The following is a 20,171-nucleotide window of genomic DNA, read 5'->3' on the forward strand; positions in this document are numbered from 1 at the left end:
ACGTCATCTATAACAAAAGACGTCTGTCAAAAGGTACAATGTTCTTAAACTCATCAATAACTTCATTTACATCAATTGACTAAGCTTTTTACTGTTCCACAAATAGCAAGAGCAGGGCTTCCCAATCTATCCTGCTTCTGAGTTGCTCTTAATTTAGTTTTAACTTGGGTAAGCTTCGAGAAAGCTTTCTCCCACGTGCAGCTTGTAACAGGTATACAAGAAAGGCGCTGCAGTACAGAGTAGAATGCAGTAAATATCTTCTTTCTCCAATGACATCAAAAAATCGAAAAACTACAGACACTCGTTTCATCAGCGATAATGCACACGTTTGTGCCAAGTAATGACATTTCCAAATTCTTAAAAACTGCCCCTTATTTTCTCTCTTATTGAAATATCTGTCTTTAATTCTCTTTGATAAAGCAGCCCATTAGGGTGTGCCTAGGCACACCCGGCACACCCCGTAGCTACGCCTATGTGCCAGAGTATCACTAGTAGAGTGCTGGAATGAGCGTTTTACGCTCGAGCGGCAAATAGTTCGAACGGGAAACCCTAGATGACATGCAGTATTGATAAGTCTTACGCTCGAGCGAAAAACGCTCGACCGAGCGGAATACACTCGAACTCTCAAACCCTATTAGTACACGTATTTCCTTCATTTGTCTATGGTAGTGTGCCCTCAAATATGGATCGTGAAGTAAAAGACGAAGTGAAATTGAAAAATACTCAAGTTAACATAATCATCATCTCCATGTTAAAATGCAATTACGTGAATCTTACCGAGATATGTGAAAATGAAATAGATGATTGATTATGGTCTGAAATACCTAGAGTGAGATGTTATGTTTCTACGATTATTGTCACATTGAAATGATGTTCGATTGAATGTTACAATTGCATTTTATTATTTCGCAGAATAATAGTATCCTCTGCGGTAAGTGAACAATGATGAACACGTACTTGTTGCACTGTGGTACGATATTTGTAAATGCTTAGTCAGGTCTGTCAGCATGTGTATCCATTTTACGTTTCGGTCTGTAGATATTGCATGCTTTCATTATTGTATTTGAGCCTTACATAGTAATATACGGAATTACTATTTAGAACTGAAATTGCAAAGAGTGGTTACCTTCCATGCATAGGTTTTAGGTTGACAGTTCTGCTTATTTGGCTCTGGAATACAGGAAGTTGTCAATCATTCCACTACGAGTGCAGTACGATTGAGCGTATCACGCTCGAGCGTGGGAGATCCTATCGAGTATTTTCGAGCGGAAGTAGTCCAATGCAGTACTCTAATCACTAGCGTTAGTTCTGAAGTTACCTTTGTATCCCACTAATAGGTTTCCTCCGAAGAATCCCAAGCTGAACCATTCAATTGAAAGTGGACGTCACCTCTACAGAGACAAAAATGGTTATCTGTCAACTTAATGTTTTCCTCCAGTAACCCTATGATTTTCAAACCTTCGCAGTCGTCTTTTTTTAATTTTCCTTTTTACGTTCCTTCCTGTTTGAAATGAGAACGTGCGTCTCCAGTGAAAACGTTTTACTAGGAAAGCGACCCAGGCCTCTATCTGGAGGAAGGACCATATATGAATAACTTTTCTGGCTTCCCTCTTCGCACGATATTTCATGCCTGCCCGGAAGGTAACGTCGTTCATATTTCAGTGGGCAGCTTTCGAATCCGCAGCCTGGATCCATTTGCAGCCCAAGTGCGAAGGCCTCTGCAGTTATTGGCCGAATCTCAACATCATACGCGAAATTCGAGAAGGGGGTTTAACTTCTCGCGAATTCTCCTCTTGGTAACAGTAAAAAAGATGTTGGAGAAAAACTTATATACAGCCCCAGCGAACTGCTGCCACAACAAGACTTTTGCTTAAGAATTTACATTGGTATTCTGATCTATCGTTTGGCAATATAGAGATATAAGCGAATTCAGAGTAATATTGATAATGGAAAAATCAGTATTCAAGTTGGTATCTTATAAACGTGTTAAATGCACGTATAATGGATTCACCAAAACATTCATTTTAGGAGTGTTCAAGCGTGTGTGAAATACTTTCTTCTAGTCATGGCTTCGGAGATTCTATCTTTCTCTCTCTCTCCTTACTCCATTTTCATCTCTTTCTTTAACACTTCGTTATTCGCTCACGGTCTCTAGTTCCGGATGTGTGGTTTTAACGTAGTAATTTATTAATGATTATTTTGTCAATACAATCCTCCTCTTTAAGGGAACTTCCAGACTTCTGGAAAAGCTTTTGAATTCAAAGAAGCACTAAAAATCAGAACTTCGTTACTAAACTAGGAATTAATTAAAGGAAGTAATTTATGGACAATATTTGACCCCTAAGAGCCCTAAAACTGATCATCGTAGCGTAACAATGAGGAAACGTGAAACCTAACAGTTGTAACGATGTAGGCCGAATCTATTCGTTAGAGAGAGTGCATTAAACGAATTGATAGTAGCAAGCAAGGAATCATATGCTAGAATTTAAAATGGATTTATTATAAAGCAAACCCGCAGTTAGTAATCGCAAAAAGTAATTAGTTATATTGAACATTTTAACATTATCATCCTCCTTTCTGCATTTGACTATAGATATACACGAGTATATATACAGGGTGGCTCAAAAGTAATAGCGCAAACTGACACAGGTGAAAGTACACGATAATAGAAGCAAAAAGGTCTCAGTAAACATGGGTCTGCAAACGAGCAGTTTTCGAGATAATCGCGAAAGTGTGGGTACAAGGTGTGTGTGTGTGTATATATATATATATATATATATATATATATATATTACTGTAACTTTATCCTATCTTGTGAGTGGACAATCTAAATTTATCTTTTGGAAAAAGAAAGTCATTTATTATACATAATTAAGTTAGAAAGTAGAAGGTATTTTACAAATTATTAGATTATGTAAACTTTTTGATTTACTTTTGTTTTCTATTGTGTCCCACCCGTGACAGGAAGAAAATAATTTATTTCTCCTTTAACTGTTATGTTCTCCCCTTAACTCCAGTAGGATATTTAAAGGTCAATTACCTTCTCTCTTTGTCTTCAATAATATATTTTTCATCATTTGACAATTCACAGAAATTAAAATAGATTTCTTATTAAGTTTTGAAGCAAAGTTTCGTCTGTCCCACCAGTGACATAAACTTTTTCACTTATAGCTAGATATCTGGGAAAGTATTTTAAGGTTAGGTGTGTCTAATCAACAGTGTTGAGTTTCATATTTCATTGCACAGAAGCTGCGAGTAAAATGTTGCTTAACTATCAGTAGAAAGTTACTTTAATATAAAAAGATGTTGCCTGCGTGCCCCACCCGTGACAGTTGAATAACCCCCATATAATACGAGTAATATATACAGCATTTAAGGCTTATATATATATATATATATATATATATATATATATATATATATATATATATATATATATATATATAAACAGTATTTAAGGCTTATATATATATATATATATATATATATATATATATATATATATATATATATATATATATATATATATATATATATATGGTGTTTCTGAAGGTCGTTTACAACGCTTGGGAGATGATTCCTCACACGAAAACAAGCAAAAAGTGTGAGTTCCATTTTTATGACTGAGGTTTCGTTTCCGAGATAGGAGCCTCGCAAGAGGTGACAAAGTGAACGTCGCACCTAACTGGGACGAATACTATCACAGATAGAGAGGCGGTTCCAAAGAAATCATCAAGGAATCGTATGTGCTCAGTCCGGAAGTCACTATGAAAAGTTCACTGCACGCATGCGCAATGGAGTCCTCAAAGGAATTGGGAATTTCCAGCAAGAACAATGCATGGAAAGTGTATGTAACGCAGCAAGAAGGACCGTGACAATGAGAAATCCGTTAAAGACAACACATTCCGACCTCAAACATCAAAACATGAGCACGGAACACAAAAAAATCCGAAAAGTTGAACACGGTTGCATACCCCAGTTACACGCGAGGAATGAACGAATCATGTCATGTGGCATACGAGAGACACATTACTCCACCAGGAGGAGGGAAAGAAAAACACAATATCACATGATTGCCACAACGTGTATTTTTACACGCGACAACTACGTAATATCCCCGTCCCCACTAACACACACAACAAACAACAAATGCTACAATGTCTTATGCACAGGCAGTGCATGTCACTGTACACCAACTGAGTAAAATGAATTTTCGTTATTTTATTTATTTATTTATTTAATTGAAACACAACAGGCGCATGCCCAATTAGAGTGTTCAATATTGGATGCCCCCATTACATTACCAAGGTCATAATAAAGATAGTTCACAATAAATATAAATGGCGTAATATACAATTTACATTAAAGAACAATTGTGCAATGAATTTAATTATTAGATTATAAATACAAAAAACACCAAAGTAATACAATAATAATGAAACTAAATAGTGGGATATGACCTTATAAGCTAATCGAAAAATGAAACTGTATGAACAGAACAAAATATATAAAAATTCAAAGATTAGATCTAAAGTTACAATCACAGTACATTTCAATAAGTCTATGCTTGGGCTATTCTTAGAAAATGAGTTAAATAACTTGCACATTCCCCTCAGGGGTTCAGCTTCCGTCATTTTGGTTCTTCCGAGGGGAATTTGAAAGAGGTCAGTTCTGGGTCTTAACATACAGTTTGGTACGTAAAAATTTAAGTTAGACAGCAGATGAGAAGAATCTATATTACCATTAATAACTTTGGAGAGGAAAGTTAATTGACTTGTTTGCCTTATCTCTTCAAGTGACGAGATATTAAAGATTTCGCGTAATATGTTACTAGGAGTTAGTTTTGAATATGTACCAACAAGTTTAAATAGTAGATTTCTGAGAAATTTATTCTGAAGTTTCTCTAATTTTTCGATATTTTTCTTGACTTGCGGGTTCCAAAAAAGAAAGGCATATACAAGTATAGATCTGACGAGCGTATAAAACAGCAATATAAACGTTTCCTTCTTTTTAAATTGATTACCCATTCTCATTATAAATTCCAAATTTGTGTGAGGTTCACTTAGAATGCGGGCAAAGTGTGGTTGGAATGATAACTTTTGGTCAAATGTGACCCCTAGGTCAGTAACGATATTCTCACTTTGTACTAACACATTAGAAATAGTATATGGATATTTTGTAGGGTGTTTGTTGTGGGTGAATGATACATGTTTACATTTCTATAAGTTCAGGTTGACTTTATTAACTTCACACCACTGAAGCAAGTTATCCAGCTCTGTTTGTAAAACCGTATAGTCATCAGCATTTACGATATTTTTATATATTTTAACATAATCAGTAAATATTAACGTTTCATACTTTGTGAGTAGCAGTAGGGGGGGAAAGAGAATTCAACGCCCGAAAATGGGGCTCGGTGGGGCTCGCCTTAATGGATTTCTCTCGTAAGGCATGAGCCCCATTTTCTCGCAGTGTTGCCAACTCCTCACTCAAAAAATCACCGAGGGTTTTTTTTGGGTTTAACCTAACCTAAAGCAAGGAGCTGGCAACACTGCTTGAGGTCTGCCTTGCAGCGTTGCCAACATCTTACTCGAAAAAATCACCAAGGTTTTTATTTTGGTCTAACCTAACCTAAAGCAAGGAGCTGGCAACACTGCTTGAGGTCTGCCTTGCAGTATTGCCAACATCTTACTCGAAAAGTCATCAAGGTTTTTATTTTGGTCTAACCTAACCTAAAGCAAGGAGCTGGCAATACTGCTTGAGGTCTTACAGTGCATAAAGTAATTTGCCTACTGGTACTTTTGCCATAGCTTTTTACAAAAAAAAAAGAGGAGAAAAAAAAGAGAGGGAATAGTTAAACAAGCGACAGTATTACCAACACCTACCTACAGTTTTTTTTTACTTGGCAAGGGCTATTTTGCTTGTGGCTTAACTAATTTATATACTGACGTAACATACACACACTGGGCAATAGAGCCGGCAACAAACACACACAGCCGTAAAAGAGAAAGAGGGAAGGATGGCAACACAGTATGTGCGTGCGTGTGTGTATAATATGTAGCATTATTAACTAGAGTGTGTTGGCAACCCACCTGCAACTAAAAAAAAAAAAGATAAAGATACCAATATTGCTGTAAGATGAAGAGAGAGACTAAGCTGGCAACAGTGGTGAGCGAATATGCATTATTCCCAAGTTCTGGGTGCCAATGTATATCGCGACTTTCGCAAACCTCTCTCGCGGGAACGATGTGCTGCACATGCATACGTGCGCGCGCGCACCTGTATTGTGACGCAAACAAACAAATAAATAATTGTTGTTTTTTAGAATGCCTGGCCCCTAACCCCGCCAGGGTGCGTGGTGCCCAACCCAAAAAGGTTCTAACGGCTGCGGCTCTAAATAACCGCACCTCTGTAGGGTTTCACGTGTTTTTTTTTTCCCCCAAACTTCCATGAAACCCTACAGAGGACCTCCGTAATGCATGCAACGTGTACTAACGACTCTAGTGTTATTTTGATGTTGTAATATTTTGGATATAGAGTTTTATTGTGAGATATAGATAAAAATAATTATGTTTATTATAATATTTTTTGATGAAGATGGTGAATGTATGTGTGTGTGTTACAAATAAAGTTGCATGCTTATTTTTTTAGTGTGTTTGTATGTGTATGTGTTTTTGATGTTCGACAGCATCTGAAACGATAAAAAAAGAATTTTATTGTTAATTTTCTTGTGTAAAAACAACAACAAATTTTTTTTTGTGCAAATTTTCTGATTTGTTTCTCATGCTATAGTGCAAAAACTGATGAGAAAAAAGATATTGTAACTGATAACTGATGAAATTGACATTTGTAACTGATCTTGAACTAGTGAAATTTTCGTATTGTGCCATTGAAAACTGATTGTGCTAGTACAAAAATTTCTTATTGTGCAAGAAAAAAATGTTAAAAAACTTGTTAAAACTGCTCTGTGACCCTCTCGTTCTTCACGTCGTGGACGAAGGACTTCTCTGCAATCAGGATGACGCTGCACACGGTGTCATCGGGCAAGGCTTCGTGGAACTCGCAGACGACCTTGATGTTGGTTCGATCGTTGACCACCACCTGCTTTCTCTTAGATGTGTTGATGACGAACATCGGCCTGCGGATTTTGAATTCGCTGGGCGTGTAGTACATGTCCATGTTTCCCTCGGTCACGCGTTTGAAAGAGGTGTAAGCTTCGTAAAGTTTGAGATAATCGTCTTTGGTCATGTCGAGGTTGTAATTCTCGCGCGGGAACACTTCGTTGCGTCCATTTTTGAGATAAACGTTCTTGATCTTGCAGTCGTCGAACTTGCTGGAATTTTTTTCCTGGTTGTTATCGCGCCCGGTTTGAAAGAACACTACGACGAAATCTGGCATGTCGAACTGTATGTTGTTGAACTGAGTTGTCACGTCGAATTCCATGTGACTTCCCGATGCCATCTTCTGCACGCACTGGTAACCGTGAAAGTGAATCGGCACCTGCGGATTCTTCAAGATCTCTGCTTTGTACTTGAGGGCGTAGTTCGTCTCGTATTCCACGATCGGCATTCTCAATTCCATGCTCCGTATGACGCACTTGGCCGCTTCGGGTAATGTGTTGGCTATCGGCGTGCCGTCAGCGTTCAAGTTGGTGTATCGCATCAGTGCGTCGTTGTCGTTGGCCGCTCTTCGAAACGTGACGCGCAATCCACCCTTCCACATGATCTCTTTGTAGTCCGAGAAGAATCCCGGCAGCAGACGCATGGGAAAGAGCACCGTGTGACTTCTAGTCGATATTTTGGCCCCCGCTTCGAATCCTCCCGCCTGGTAGTATGCTGCGTCCGTTTTGGATAATTTCAATGTTCCCACTGCCGTCGACGTGATGCCTGGATAATCTATTCTGTCTATGACGGTGTTGTGTTTCCTCACCTCCACCTGTGAGAACAGGTGAGGCACGAAGTTGTCCACGAGTATCAAATTTGCATTGGGTGGAAATGCGTCTCCGCTTTCCTTCTTCACCACGTCGAATTGAAGATAGAGGTCTGCTCTGTGAGGATGAACGAACCCATCCCCTACGTCCACGTCGTATTCGATCTCCCTGTTTGCTTCGTTGAGATTGGCGAACGTGCGACGGTTGGGAGGGAAAGATTGCAATTCGTAACTTTCGATTTGCTCTATTTTTACTATGCGTGTTATTTATTATACGTTGATCTCCACGATGGCAGTGGTCGTTGCACCTGCGAAATCCACCACGTCTCCTTTCTCGTTTGTCACCACCAACTCTATGTCGTCTATGCGGTTGCGGCATACTGGAAAATAGATCGGCGAAGAGGGTGTGTAGATGATCGGTTCCATGAATTCGGAACTGGGTTTGAATGTGGCTATAATTCCTGTCTGCTTGTGACTTCCTAACAATCCGTCCGAGGATTTCGTGATCATGCCTTCCGCCACGTTGCAGTGAACGTTTAGAGTTTCTATGGCTAGAAATTTAGGAATGTTGGTTGCCGTATGTTTGATGCCAGCTTCGAGTTTGGTGTCGTTCTCGAAACCTAAAAGTTCTCCCATGGTGCCCAGGTCCACGGTCTCCGTTGCCGACACGATTTCCACTCTGTGCGTGACCGAATTTTGAGAAAAGTACGTGCCTTTGGGTAACTGAGCTTGCAAAGTGGAAAGATTGTATTGGCCTGGCGTGACGACGATGTGTTCGTTTCCGACACTAATTTTATTATTGTGCTGCGTGACGTTAGGTATGAGGTACATGCTGTAGAATGCACGCAGAGCTACGGATTTAGGATAGACGATGTCGTCGTGCAGCGTGAGTTTCAGGATCGAAGATTCGCTCGTGAGATGGAACACGCCCATCGTGTTTCAGGTTCCACAATGCTTTCTGAAAATGTTCCACCGACGGGTTATTTATTTTAGACATGTATGCGAGAACAGAAAGGCATAGGTGGCCGCAGTTAACATCGGTGAAACCCTGGATGCGTTTGTCATTGTAGTAGAGGTTGGCAACACTGAGATACTTCACCAACCTGGCAGGCGGTGTGCCACCGAACGAATCGAAAACAAATGCATTGTTATCGTCAATTTTGAGGTAGCATATCCAATGTGTACCAGGATTTTTGTAACTGTCCAGGTTGACCACGCCATACTCCTTTTTCTTCACAGCAGAGGGTAGAGAATCGGACATGAAAACACCCCTGAAGTTTTTTATTCCCAACAATTCGATTAGAGATTCAATATCGAAGTTGGACAGGGCTTCTTCTTTTTTTTATATTTCTTTAAAGCATCGAGGTTGCTTTTTTGTTTTTTGGTTATACCTTTCCCTTTCTTCTCCATGGCCAGGTTGTGACGTTTCTGTTCTTCCAACTCGGCTTTGTTCTTTTTTGAGTCGATGACGGTTTTCGCGATGGCGGCACTTCCGCCGGCCAAACTTCCAACAGCCCCCAATGCTGCCAGGATGGCTGGGATGCTGAATATGAAACCTCCGATTTTTTGCTGTTTCCGCGAACGCTGCAAGCGTCTCAATTGAGGTGTGCTGAGAAGTAATTTCATTCCGTGTCCTTTCATCAAGCAAGAACGTTTCTTCTCGCGTTGTTTTTTGGTGAGTAAACCATCGAGGGTACCTAGATTTTTCAGATTGGAGTAAGGTATCTGGTACACGACACCTTTGGGCTTCATGTTGATGCTCTATATGTTATCTTCACGGTATGTTATTTATATATATGTTTTGAGATTTTTTTTGTTTTGTGTAATTTTTTTCGGTATGTTATTTATATATAAATGTTCTGAGATTTTTTTTTGTTCCGTGTAATTTTTTTTCAAGGATATACTCCGCGCAGAGCCGTTACACAAATTCTATTACGTGCTTTGTTTTCTTACCAAGAAGTTCCTTTGTACCCTTGTACACGATTTGAGTTTTGTTCTCGATTAAAATAGCTAGCTTCTCGTCGGATAACATGTTAGCGTATCGATCTGGTAAAAATAGACTGTATTGTGCGTTGAGCAACAAACGCGCCTTGGGACCATACTGGGTAGAAACAATTGAACCGGAAGTTATCGTGTAAGGTTTGTCCACTTCTAATTCCTGAATTTTTACATACTCTACTGACAAATTTAGCATTTGTTTTAATGCTTGAAAGTCACTCATTTTTTCAGTCGTCATATTGAAGAGAAATTTTCAGTGTGTGTGTTAGAGAAATTTAATTTTTTTCACAATGTGTGTTATTTATATACACTGAAGATTATTTTTTTTTCACGATGTGTGTTATTTTATATATATTTTTTTCACGAGATTTTTGTATCGAAGATTTTTTTGTCTGTGTTAGAGGAAGAAAGTTTGTGCTTCGGAAAATGCGATAATGTGCGTGATGATATCTTCCGTCTCTTGTTTCGACTTATGCCAATCATCTGTGAATCGTCTTCTCCCCAGCCTCGCCTCGTGCAGTTCATCTAACCTATTGTTTAATTTTTCCCCTGCGACCGAAAAAAGAGTGTCGAGATCGCCGCACCTCATGCCGCTAATTTCCCGAAGATAATCCTTAACAGCCATTTCACAAGGGATGCGAAATTCCGGCGTTGATCTCGCTATGATCAAAAATTTTCTTATATCCTCACAATCTCCATTTACTGCATGTTTGAATATTTTACACAGCAGTTCGTGTGGCAAGACGGTTATACCAGACATGATGTGTTTTGTTTTTTTTACTGTATGTTATTTATATACCCCACCCAAGTTTTTGTTTTGTGTTCATGGCGATGGTGGTGCCCAGTGCTGCAACTCTTTCTCCCAGCGAAGCGTCTCTGCTAACGAATCTTTCGAAAGCTGCGTGCTCTAACTTTCTGTCTGCTTCGTGACGTGCATCCAGATCGGTGCGAGTGGTGTTGTAGGCGATGTCGTGATCTTTGCATGCAGCGTCCAACGGATTCACACCCTTGTCTCCTCTCTTCAATCTTTTCTCGAGTTTGGTACCCGGTCCGCAGTACTGGTAGCCGGGTAAATGCATCTCGAAAGGTAACTTGTTGATGATGTCGTTCACGAGTCCCTTTCCTTCGGCCACGTTCCAGAATCTTGGAGGCAGCGTGTTGATGATTTTGATGAGGTAACCTATACCCTTGTCGTCGTTCACGATGAAGTTGGAAAGTTTTGTGCTGATCATGTCCATAATTCCTATCTTCTCGTTGTAGAAATTACGATTGCCTGCATTCTCCTCTCCTGCAATAACCAACAATCGGTCTATGAGCTTGCGCACGTCGTCCACCCACACAAACTCTTTGGGCAGGGTGTTGTAGAGTTTGATGCCGCTGCCTGTTTTCACCTGGTTCCATATCGGCTTGATGAGATTTCTGTACTTCTCGCCGCTGCTCGATTTCACCCTATTCTGCGAGGCGTCGTTGTTCTGGTACAAGGCATCCGTCATGATCAAAATTTCCTTGTAACTCTGGTAATCTTCGTCGGTGTAATCTTTCGGCTGCTTTTTGGCAACAAGTTCCCACAGTCCCACCGTACCCGGATACCTGTTCCAACTATCCTTCTCGCCTAAATTAACTTTAATGTCGTTGCCTTCGAAGGTCACCTTCGATTTTCCAATCTTCCAAACCACACCGCCGCCTTCGTTGCTCTCCATGCTCGGATACAATCCGAACACTTCATCCTTGTCGAATTTCCCCGTGCTCAGGTAGTCTCGTGCCAAAGGCCCCAACTCGATCTTATCCAAAGACGACGACGTGCTACCTATGGCTCGACGTCGTGGCGGTACGTCTCTTAGTTCGAACGGCGTCGAAGGAATGCTCGAAATGGGCGTGGGTACGGTGTAACTTTTAGCTGCAAGTGGTACGAGTTCGTTGATCAAATTTTTATTTTGTTCCGTGACGCCTTTAATTTCTTTACCTAGATCGCTGATGGCGTCGATCACAGGTTGATCTTGACGTTTCTTCTCTTCGTAGAATCCGCGATTCTCGGATTTCCAACCTTTGAAGCGTTTCGCGAGGTAATCGCGAAGCTTGAGATTTTCGTCTTCGATTTTTCGTTTCGTCATAACGTTATTTATACACGTCGTTTCTCACAACGTTGCAACGTTTAGAAAGTCGTTGATTTTGTTTCTGTATTTTCCGTCGTTGGGTTTTCTCGTCATGTCGATCGTCGCGAATCCGAAATCGTCACTGTTCCAACAGTGGGAGCAGCAGCGTTCCGAAAATTGATTGTAGTTCATGTCTCCGCCTACGTAGTCATCGTATGCGTGCTTGAGGTTGGTGTGATCTTGACGAAATAAACATATGAAATTAGCGTTGTCGCGTACTAACTGTTTTGGAATTTTGGAAAACGTTTGAGCTAGGAAGAAGCAATCTATTCCTTTGTGACGACCTTGCGTGAAAAAATTGCGAATTTCATTTTGATTTTCCAGGATGACATCGTCGAACACAACGACTGAATTTTCACGGCAATCGTCGAGTGGCTTTATTTCCGAAGCGAACGTTGCAATGTCCAGACCATCGTACAGTTTCATCAGTTGCTTGTATTTCGCTTGTTCGAGACTTTTCGAAAATACGTAGAGGTGCCTGTTCTTCCAATCTAACCAATTCGGTGCGAGGAGAAAATTGTCCACGAGCAGTGTTGTTTTCCCACACCCCGAAGGACCTACGATCAGACAGCGGATGCTGTCGGGAAGCAACTCGCCGTTCTTTTTTCTCGTTTGACTTTCCGAATCCGGTAGACGTTTCACCACGTTCCATGTACTTACAAGATCACTTCGTTCGCGTTGATCCAACTTTTTTCTGGAAGTCCCAGCCATTTGACAAACAGTTTGTTGCCTTTTCTACGCAATACTTTCTCGATGAGGTACGTGTCGGGATGTTTTGTTTTAGAGAGTTCCTCTTCGTAAAATCTTCCTTTCAAAATCTCATCGCTACTATCTTTTATTATATACGTGTGTCGGTTTCCGGGTAAAACTCGAACCACCGTAAAAAGTTCCGTGCTCCAATTTTTTGTGAACCCCTTCTCGAAGGTGCGTTTGAATTTGCTGATCCTCACCTGGTCTCCAATTTTGAATTTTGATTTCTTGCTAGTCGTGGGAGTGTACTTTGGACAGTAAACTGTAGAAATTAAACGCTGCTCGTCAGATTTCGTAACGTCAGCTGGCTTCATGCCTATCGTTCTGTGTACTGTATTATTATAGGTGTCGACGAGTTCCGGCAGTATGTCGACCCATTTGTAATTTCCTCGAAGCGTGAATCGTTTCCACATGTGTGTTTTCAAGGTTCGATTAAATCTTTCCACGATGCTGGCTTTGATGTGACTGAAGGTTGAATAATGTCGAATGTCGTGTTTCCGAATAAACTTTTGGAATACGGCATTGTAAAATTCCTTCCCCTTGTCCGTTTGCAAAAACCGAGGTCGTCTGTCGCTTTCGCGAAAAATTGTCTTGAATGCTTCCGTGACGCACGTTCCTGTTTTGGCTTTCAAAGGTAGAGCCCATGCGAATTTCGAAAACGTGTCTATGACGGTGAGGAGGTACTTGTTGCTCTTGTTCAATTTATGCACATTTTTTAGATTGCCGCTACTCATCTCCACGAGGTCACTTTGCCAGAGGTCATCGATTCCCTTGGTTACCACAGCTAAACGTTTGTAGTTGCGGCGTGCAGGTTTATGCAATTCTTCGACGATGGCTTGCCTAGACATTTTTTAGAGATTACGTTTGAAGAGAAGCACCAGCGTGATGGGATTCAAAGAGGGTGGCACTTCGCTCGTGTTTTGAATGATCAGCTTATCGCCGGCACTCACGTCGAAAACGGTGAGATCTTCGTCTTCGTGTATTTCATATATGTTGCGCGTTTCGTTCCAACGTGCCAGAGGAATGTTTCCTGCTTTCTGAACACCACGATTCGATATCAAGGTCATGGTGGGAACGCTAGCTTTTCTGCCGTGAGACCAGTACGAAAATTCGTTTATCTGAATTGTACCATCGAGGAGAAACTTGTAGTACGGATGATAAGGATGTAACATGTACAGTTTGTTACCTTCGACGAACGTGGAGATTCTCTGTTGATTGGGTACGCTGTTGATTTCGATGGCTTGCAGAGAATGCAGTTTAGCGAATTTAGTATCGACGCTAACGAGGTTGCTGTGAAGCTGTCCCAGTGTATTTTGTACGGGCAACAAATGTTCGACGATGGTATCCGTTACTGTAGAAAATGACGGTTTGATTTTCACTTCCACGTTCAACTGCTTGTAGTTTTCGTTGAGTTCTTGTAACTTGGCACCGAAAGAGGCCAGCGTCGATTCCTGCGTGGATTCCAACACTCCAACTTGATCTCTGATGTTGACGACGATACTCTGAAGGTTCTCGACTTGGTTCAATTTCGAACTTTTCTCGGTAAGATCGTTCACGATGCTTCGCATCTCGGTAAACTGCGTGTGAAGGTCGGCGACGCTCTGCGAAGTGGGCAGCGTCGACACCAGCGAAGCAAGTTCGTCTCGAATCTGTTCCACGTTCGCCGTTTCCGTTTCCAGTCGTTTCAGCATACGTGATATGCTTCTTTTCAAAGTGTGCAATTCTTTGGAGGTGGGGAGATTGGCAACCCTACTCTCGAGATCGCTCAACGAACTTTTGATGTCGCTCGAATCGGATAGTGCCGTCACCGCCGTTTTCAATTTTTCCAAATCTTCGCTCGAAGGTACGCTCGTCCGTAACGATTCCAAGTCACCCTGTATGTTGTCCAGTACGTGATGAAAATGAGCAAGGTTCGATTCGACGTTTAAATTTTCTAAATATTCGATCTTCTGCTGAACCGTGCTCAACGTGTCTTGTATGCTCGTCAACGCACTTGCTTCAGCGTGAATATTTTTAATTTCTTCGTTGATCAACTCCAGAGACGCCTGAAGCGTAGCGATGGTGGTTTGAATGTGTTCGAAATCTTGATAAGCCTCCAATTGAATTTTTATGTTCGCGACGCTTTTGCCGATGACCTGCAGTTCGTCTGACGATGGTAGGTTCGTCATGGTATCTTCCAAAGTCTGTAACTTGGATTTAATTTCTTCCAACGTGTTGGCGAATTCTTCTTGTAATTTGGAAACAACAACATGCAAGCGTTCTACATCAATATCCTTCACGACGGTTTGAAGTTCAGAGAAATTTTTTTCGATTGCGGAAGTTCGTTCTTCGATTTCGAGTTTCAATTTTTCCAAATCTTCATTTTTCGATTGAAATTGTTGTAATTTGGCCAAATCATTTTGAAGCTTATCCACGCTCAACTGTATATTTTGAACGTTGTCGTAAGAAGGTACGTCGACATAATTTTTTATGAGCGTTTTCAGTTCGGAATCGATTTTCAGAATGGGGTCCAGACATTGCGTTTGGAGCGTAGCAATCTCCGACTCTAAACTTTTGTTTAAGGTCTCCTGCAAAGCGATCAAATCGCTCCTCAACTTTTTAATTCTGACGTCCAACATGAGAATCTCTTCTGCGTGGTCTACACGTTTGGTGTGGCCGAAAATATCGTTAGGCATTTTGGTTAACGGTTATTTATAATAGGATAGAGGATTCGTAATTCTACGAAGAGAGGAATAAGTTTGTCGTAATCTCCTAGGAGTTCAACGTATAAACAATCTCCTGCAGAAACATCGTACGTAATGTTAGAAAGCATCTTGTCGTGCTTGATTCGAAAAATGTTCTTGCCGGTAGATATTTTGATTTCGCCTACGTTTTCCGGATTCACGGTGATTTGAAGTTTTCCATCGATCGGAATTTTGTAAAAATGTAAATTGTTGTTGAAGACGTAAAACATCTTGCCCACATCGTCATCCAATTTCGTCCAAATGCTGTTAAGGTGAACAATCAGTAGACCGTTGAGTTTAGTTAACATGGAAGGTAGAAATTCATGATCTGTCGTCGCGCGGTGTACAGTCTCCATGTTGGTTTGTTTTCGGAAACCAAAGAGATTCATAGGTATGCTGGTTATTTAAGAATACGGTCAAAGTTTTTTTTTGTAATGACAGTCAGTGTTTTTTTTTGTAATAACTAACAAAATAATTTTTTTGTTTTGTTTTTTTTTGTTTTTTTTTGTTTTGTTTTATGAATCTTCTGTTGAAGATGGGCATATGTTGCAGGTTTTGCTTTCTGCTAAGCGATAGTGCCCCCACGGCAGTGTATGGATTCCACATTGGAGAACGCACCTCTTGTCGTCGTTGGGATCCAGGGCAATCTTCCTCACTTTGTTGGTGGTCAACACATGGTCGACGCTCTGGATGCGCTGTTCTGCTCTTAGAACCGACGACCTGGTCTTGAGGCAATCCACGAAGTCCTCGAATGTAAGATGCTCCCGAACCACCTGTCTGCCGACACCCTTGGCCTTCTTGGTAACGCCACCCTCGGCTTTGATGGTATAGGCCTTGGCGCGAAGACCTGCAAACTCGAGAATCACATCTCCGTTCTTCTCATCTTTGAGTTTGCCAGGCACCTTCTTGTTGCGGGCCAGGATGTCGTACTGGTTCGGCTGGGGATAGCCCGAGGTGTCGAAGAGCTTTTCAAGAGCTGGAACTGTGGCTATATCCCCGTATACGTCGGCTGTGCGAACGTGGTACACCAAGCTGTCCGTGTCCGTGTAGAGAAGCGAGATGTTGTGGCCGTAGTGTGGACGTAATATGTCGTAGTATGTCTCGAACATGTGGAGCTTGCTCAGATCCAGAACAGTGGCTCCAACGTAGATGGGCTTGGTGAGTTTCACCACACCTTGCCTCATGTGAATCAGAGCCAGCTGCTCGTTGTAGATTGTTCGAGACTTGAACAATGGACTCGCGACAAGCTGACGACATCGCTCTTTCCTCGTCACCAATTTTATGTCCACGCGATTTCGTACATTCTCCATGGTCTTGCCAAACACCGCATTATTCATGAGCTTGAAGAAATCCTTATCAAGCTCGGACGTGGCTGCAGTGCGGTGTTCGGTGTTGACTTCAATATATGGACGCAACCACGGAGAATGCTCGAACTTGAGGATGCGGTGAACTGCGTGGACCGTGACCCCTCGCTGCATCAACCATCGGAGATTCTGGTAATGCAGGACGTAATTCTTCTTGGGTTTAAAATCCATGACGAGCTTCGTCTGGTTGGAATCGGGTGGACACTTGAACTCGGGTGCAGGAGGAAGATCGCAGAACAAATCCTGTAGCTTCTCGGAGAACTCAAGGTCCACCTCGGCGAAGAACCCATGTTCCGAATCGTCGAAACTTTCGACGTCGAATTTGAAAGGGTCAGCCCACTCAAACCCTCTAAAGGGGAGTGGCTGCATCATGGAGTGCCCGTACAAGTTATTCACGTCCGTATGCATGATGTAGCTCGACGGTTGGGAGGAGTCGTAGCCAGTAGCCATGTGATAGTTGTTGGCGCGCGCGTGCCGTTGCGACACCTGGACCATGCCACCCCGGATAGCACGTTCCACAAACAGCACCATGTCCACGTCCGAAAGAAGCTCCAGCTCGATTTTCGTCACCAGAAACATGGCCGACCACGCCAGTCCGGGGAGACTATAGAAGTAGGCGGGGTCCAGCTGGTAGATGGTCTTTGCAGTCGCCCGGAATGTCTGGAACACGTCGGCGAGGAGCGTCACATCAAGTCTGAGGTAGGCGTCGTGGTAGTCTCCGAGAGTTCGACAACCCAGCTCGCGCCACATGGACTGGGCGTGGTAATATTCTTCGTCGGTGATGTTCGAGCCTCGTAGCTGACTGTAAAACTTCGCCTGGGGGGGTAGCGACGTCTCCGCGAACTTGGCAGGGTCTGTGACGTATTCGTAGGGGTAGACCCCCTTACGCCTGAAGAGACCGACGTCCAAGTTCGGAAAATTCGCAGAAGTGATGCGTATTTGCTCGTCGCTAAGCTTCCCCGCGAGAGCATCGAGGCTTGCTGGGAGGAACCTGAGAGAGTCGAGGAAGCGAAGCTCGACGGTAGAGCGTGATCCCGGGATTGGCACTCGTTTGCTCACACTAATGTAACGCTCCTCGTTCTGGGCGAGAACGTTGATTCCCTCGTTGTCGTACCCAAGATGCTTGATCAGGTGGTGAAAGTCGTACCCCGAGCCGTTGTGGAAGAAGATCGGGATAAATCGCGGGTCCCGGGCCATGAGATTGCATCCGTTGCACCAAGGACCAACATACCTACCGTTAAAGTGGTCGTGGTGTTGGACTTTACGGTTGTTGGCGGTGTACTCCTTGACGCAGACAGGGCAAGCGATGGCCTCGTCGTGTCTACGTTGATCGTCGGGGGACAGTGGGAGCATAGACTTGGGGGCCAATAGTATCTTTCCTATCTCGATGGCCTCGACAACCATCCTCTCGAGGAAGTGCTTGGCTGCGTCGGGACCACGGTACACGTAGGGCTCGGGGGCGATGTGTTTATTTCGTCGCACCACAACATATGCAAAACTGGATGCCTCGTGGAGTTGGTAAGGGGTGGTGGAAGAAACTTCAGGATCGGGATCGCAAGTGGACAGGGGTTTGAGGAAGGCCTCGAAATCCGCAATGATGATGGCGGGGTGCTCTACCATGGCACCGTGCATGTGGAAACGCTCCACGGTGCCAGGTTCGGGCAAGTCTGCCAGCCCAGGCTCGTTAGTATTGCAATAAAGTTTGTGGCGAGCGAGTTTTTCGGCAGCGATGTTTTCTTCTTGTAAGCTCTGGTGTTTTTGTCGTTGGTTGTCAAAAGTGATCAGACACCTTCGACAAACTTCTATGCTACCATGATGCTTGCTTTTTTGACTCGACACCAACCGGGAGAGCGAGCGAATAAGAGTGTAATGGTGATGGGCCTTGTTCTTGATGAATAGGAGATGGATTTCTCGAGCATCATTGTCCTCTACGTCGCTCACCCGGATGGGGTACACCACTTTTTTGTCGATGAGGCCATAAACATTAATGGCCAACCGAGGGTTGTGTGTACGGGCCTCGAACTTGCGAATATCCGAGACCTCCACCGGGTAGTTGATCCCAGCAATAGCATCTTCCAGCTCTGGCTCGTAGGGTAGGTAGTGGTTAACTCGGTGTGGATGGTTTTTCCAGTGAACAGGGTGTAACGCCGCAAGCACAGACCAAACGAAGCACTTGGCGTCACTGTTCTGAATGTTCAGGACAGCCTTCTTTGCCTCAATTGCTTCTGGTAAGGGGACGTAGCTGGAGGCGGAGAGAGGCACAAACTTGGAAAGTTTGACGCGCAGTTCGTGAGGCTCCCCACACAGCGAACCCCCCGAGCCCTTGGCTTGATGTTCTTCTTGCTTTGCCACCAGCTCCTCGACAAACTTGTTGTAGATGTCCTCGAGGTTGTCGACATCCGCCAGATGCAGCGTCCTCGCCTTGGTGTTGTGGCAGAAGCTGTAAATTTCATCAGATGGCCTTTTGTACCAGCAACGAAGCGATGCGTAGAATTTAGTGGAGGCGTGCGTAGCCAGTGCATTACTAAAAATAGAAACTATTTCTGCTCGCTTCTCCTCTAAAAAGCTACGCACGTCGCATGAGCCATCCGACAATTGAACGTAATCTCCTAATATTCCCCCGAAAGCAGACCGGTCTGCTTTTGGAGGCTTGACGCGTTTAGCGGGTGGTGCATTGATGGAGGCTGCTTCTGCCTTCCTCTTGGTGGAGGTCGAAGGCTGGGCCCCAGATATATTTTTGCTTAGACAAGTAAGCTTATGCTTCTTGACATACGCAATTGTAATATGTTTATTGCATCCGGAACACAGTTCGGTGGCAGCCAAATGCTTGCCTGGCACGCAGGTGCGACAATGTCTTGCAAAATGTTTGCTTGATATGGCTGTTTTGCACACAGGGCAATTTTTCATGGAGCGCATTTTTTTGGGTATGTTTATTTATATGTGATCTGTTGGTGATAGAGTGTTGTTTTTCTCAAATATGTGTTTTTAATCAACCCTATAAAAAAAATTAAAAAAAATATATAAGAAAAATATGATTGTAGATAGAAAAAGCACATTAAATATTGTATGCATGTGTAATTCTATTTAGCTTATTTTCGCTAGACACGAATCTTCTTCAGATTTTATTGCCCACTAGTATATTTTTCTACTATTCTAGTAGAGGTGTGAAACTATGAAAATATTCTTGTTTATATATATTCTTTTGTTTTGGCTGATATAATAGCAAATATATATATATAGTTATTTTGAAATTCTAA

This window comes from Lepisma saccharinum, chromosome 24 (assembly GCF_977018435.1).
Source record: "Lepisma saccharinum chromosome 24, izLepSacc3.1, whole genome shotgun sequence".
NCBI classification, from domain to species: domain Eukaryota; kingdom Metazoa; phylum Arthropoda; class Insecta; order Zygentoma; family Lepismatidae; genus Lepisma; species Lepisma saccharinum.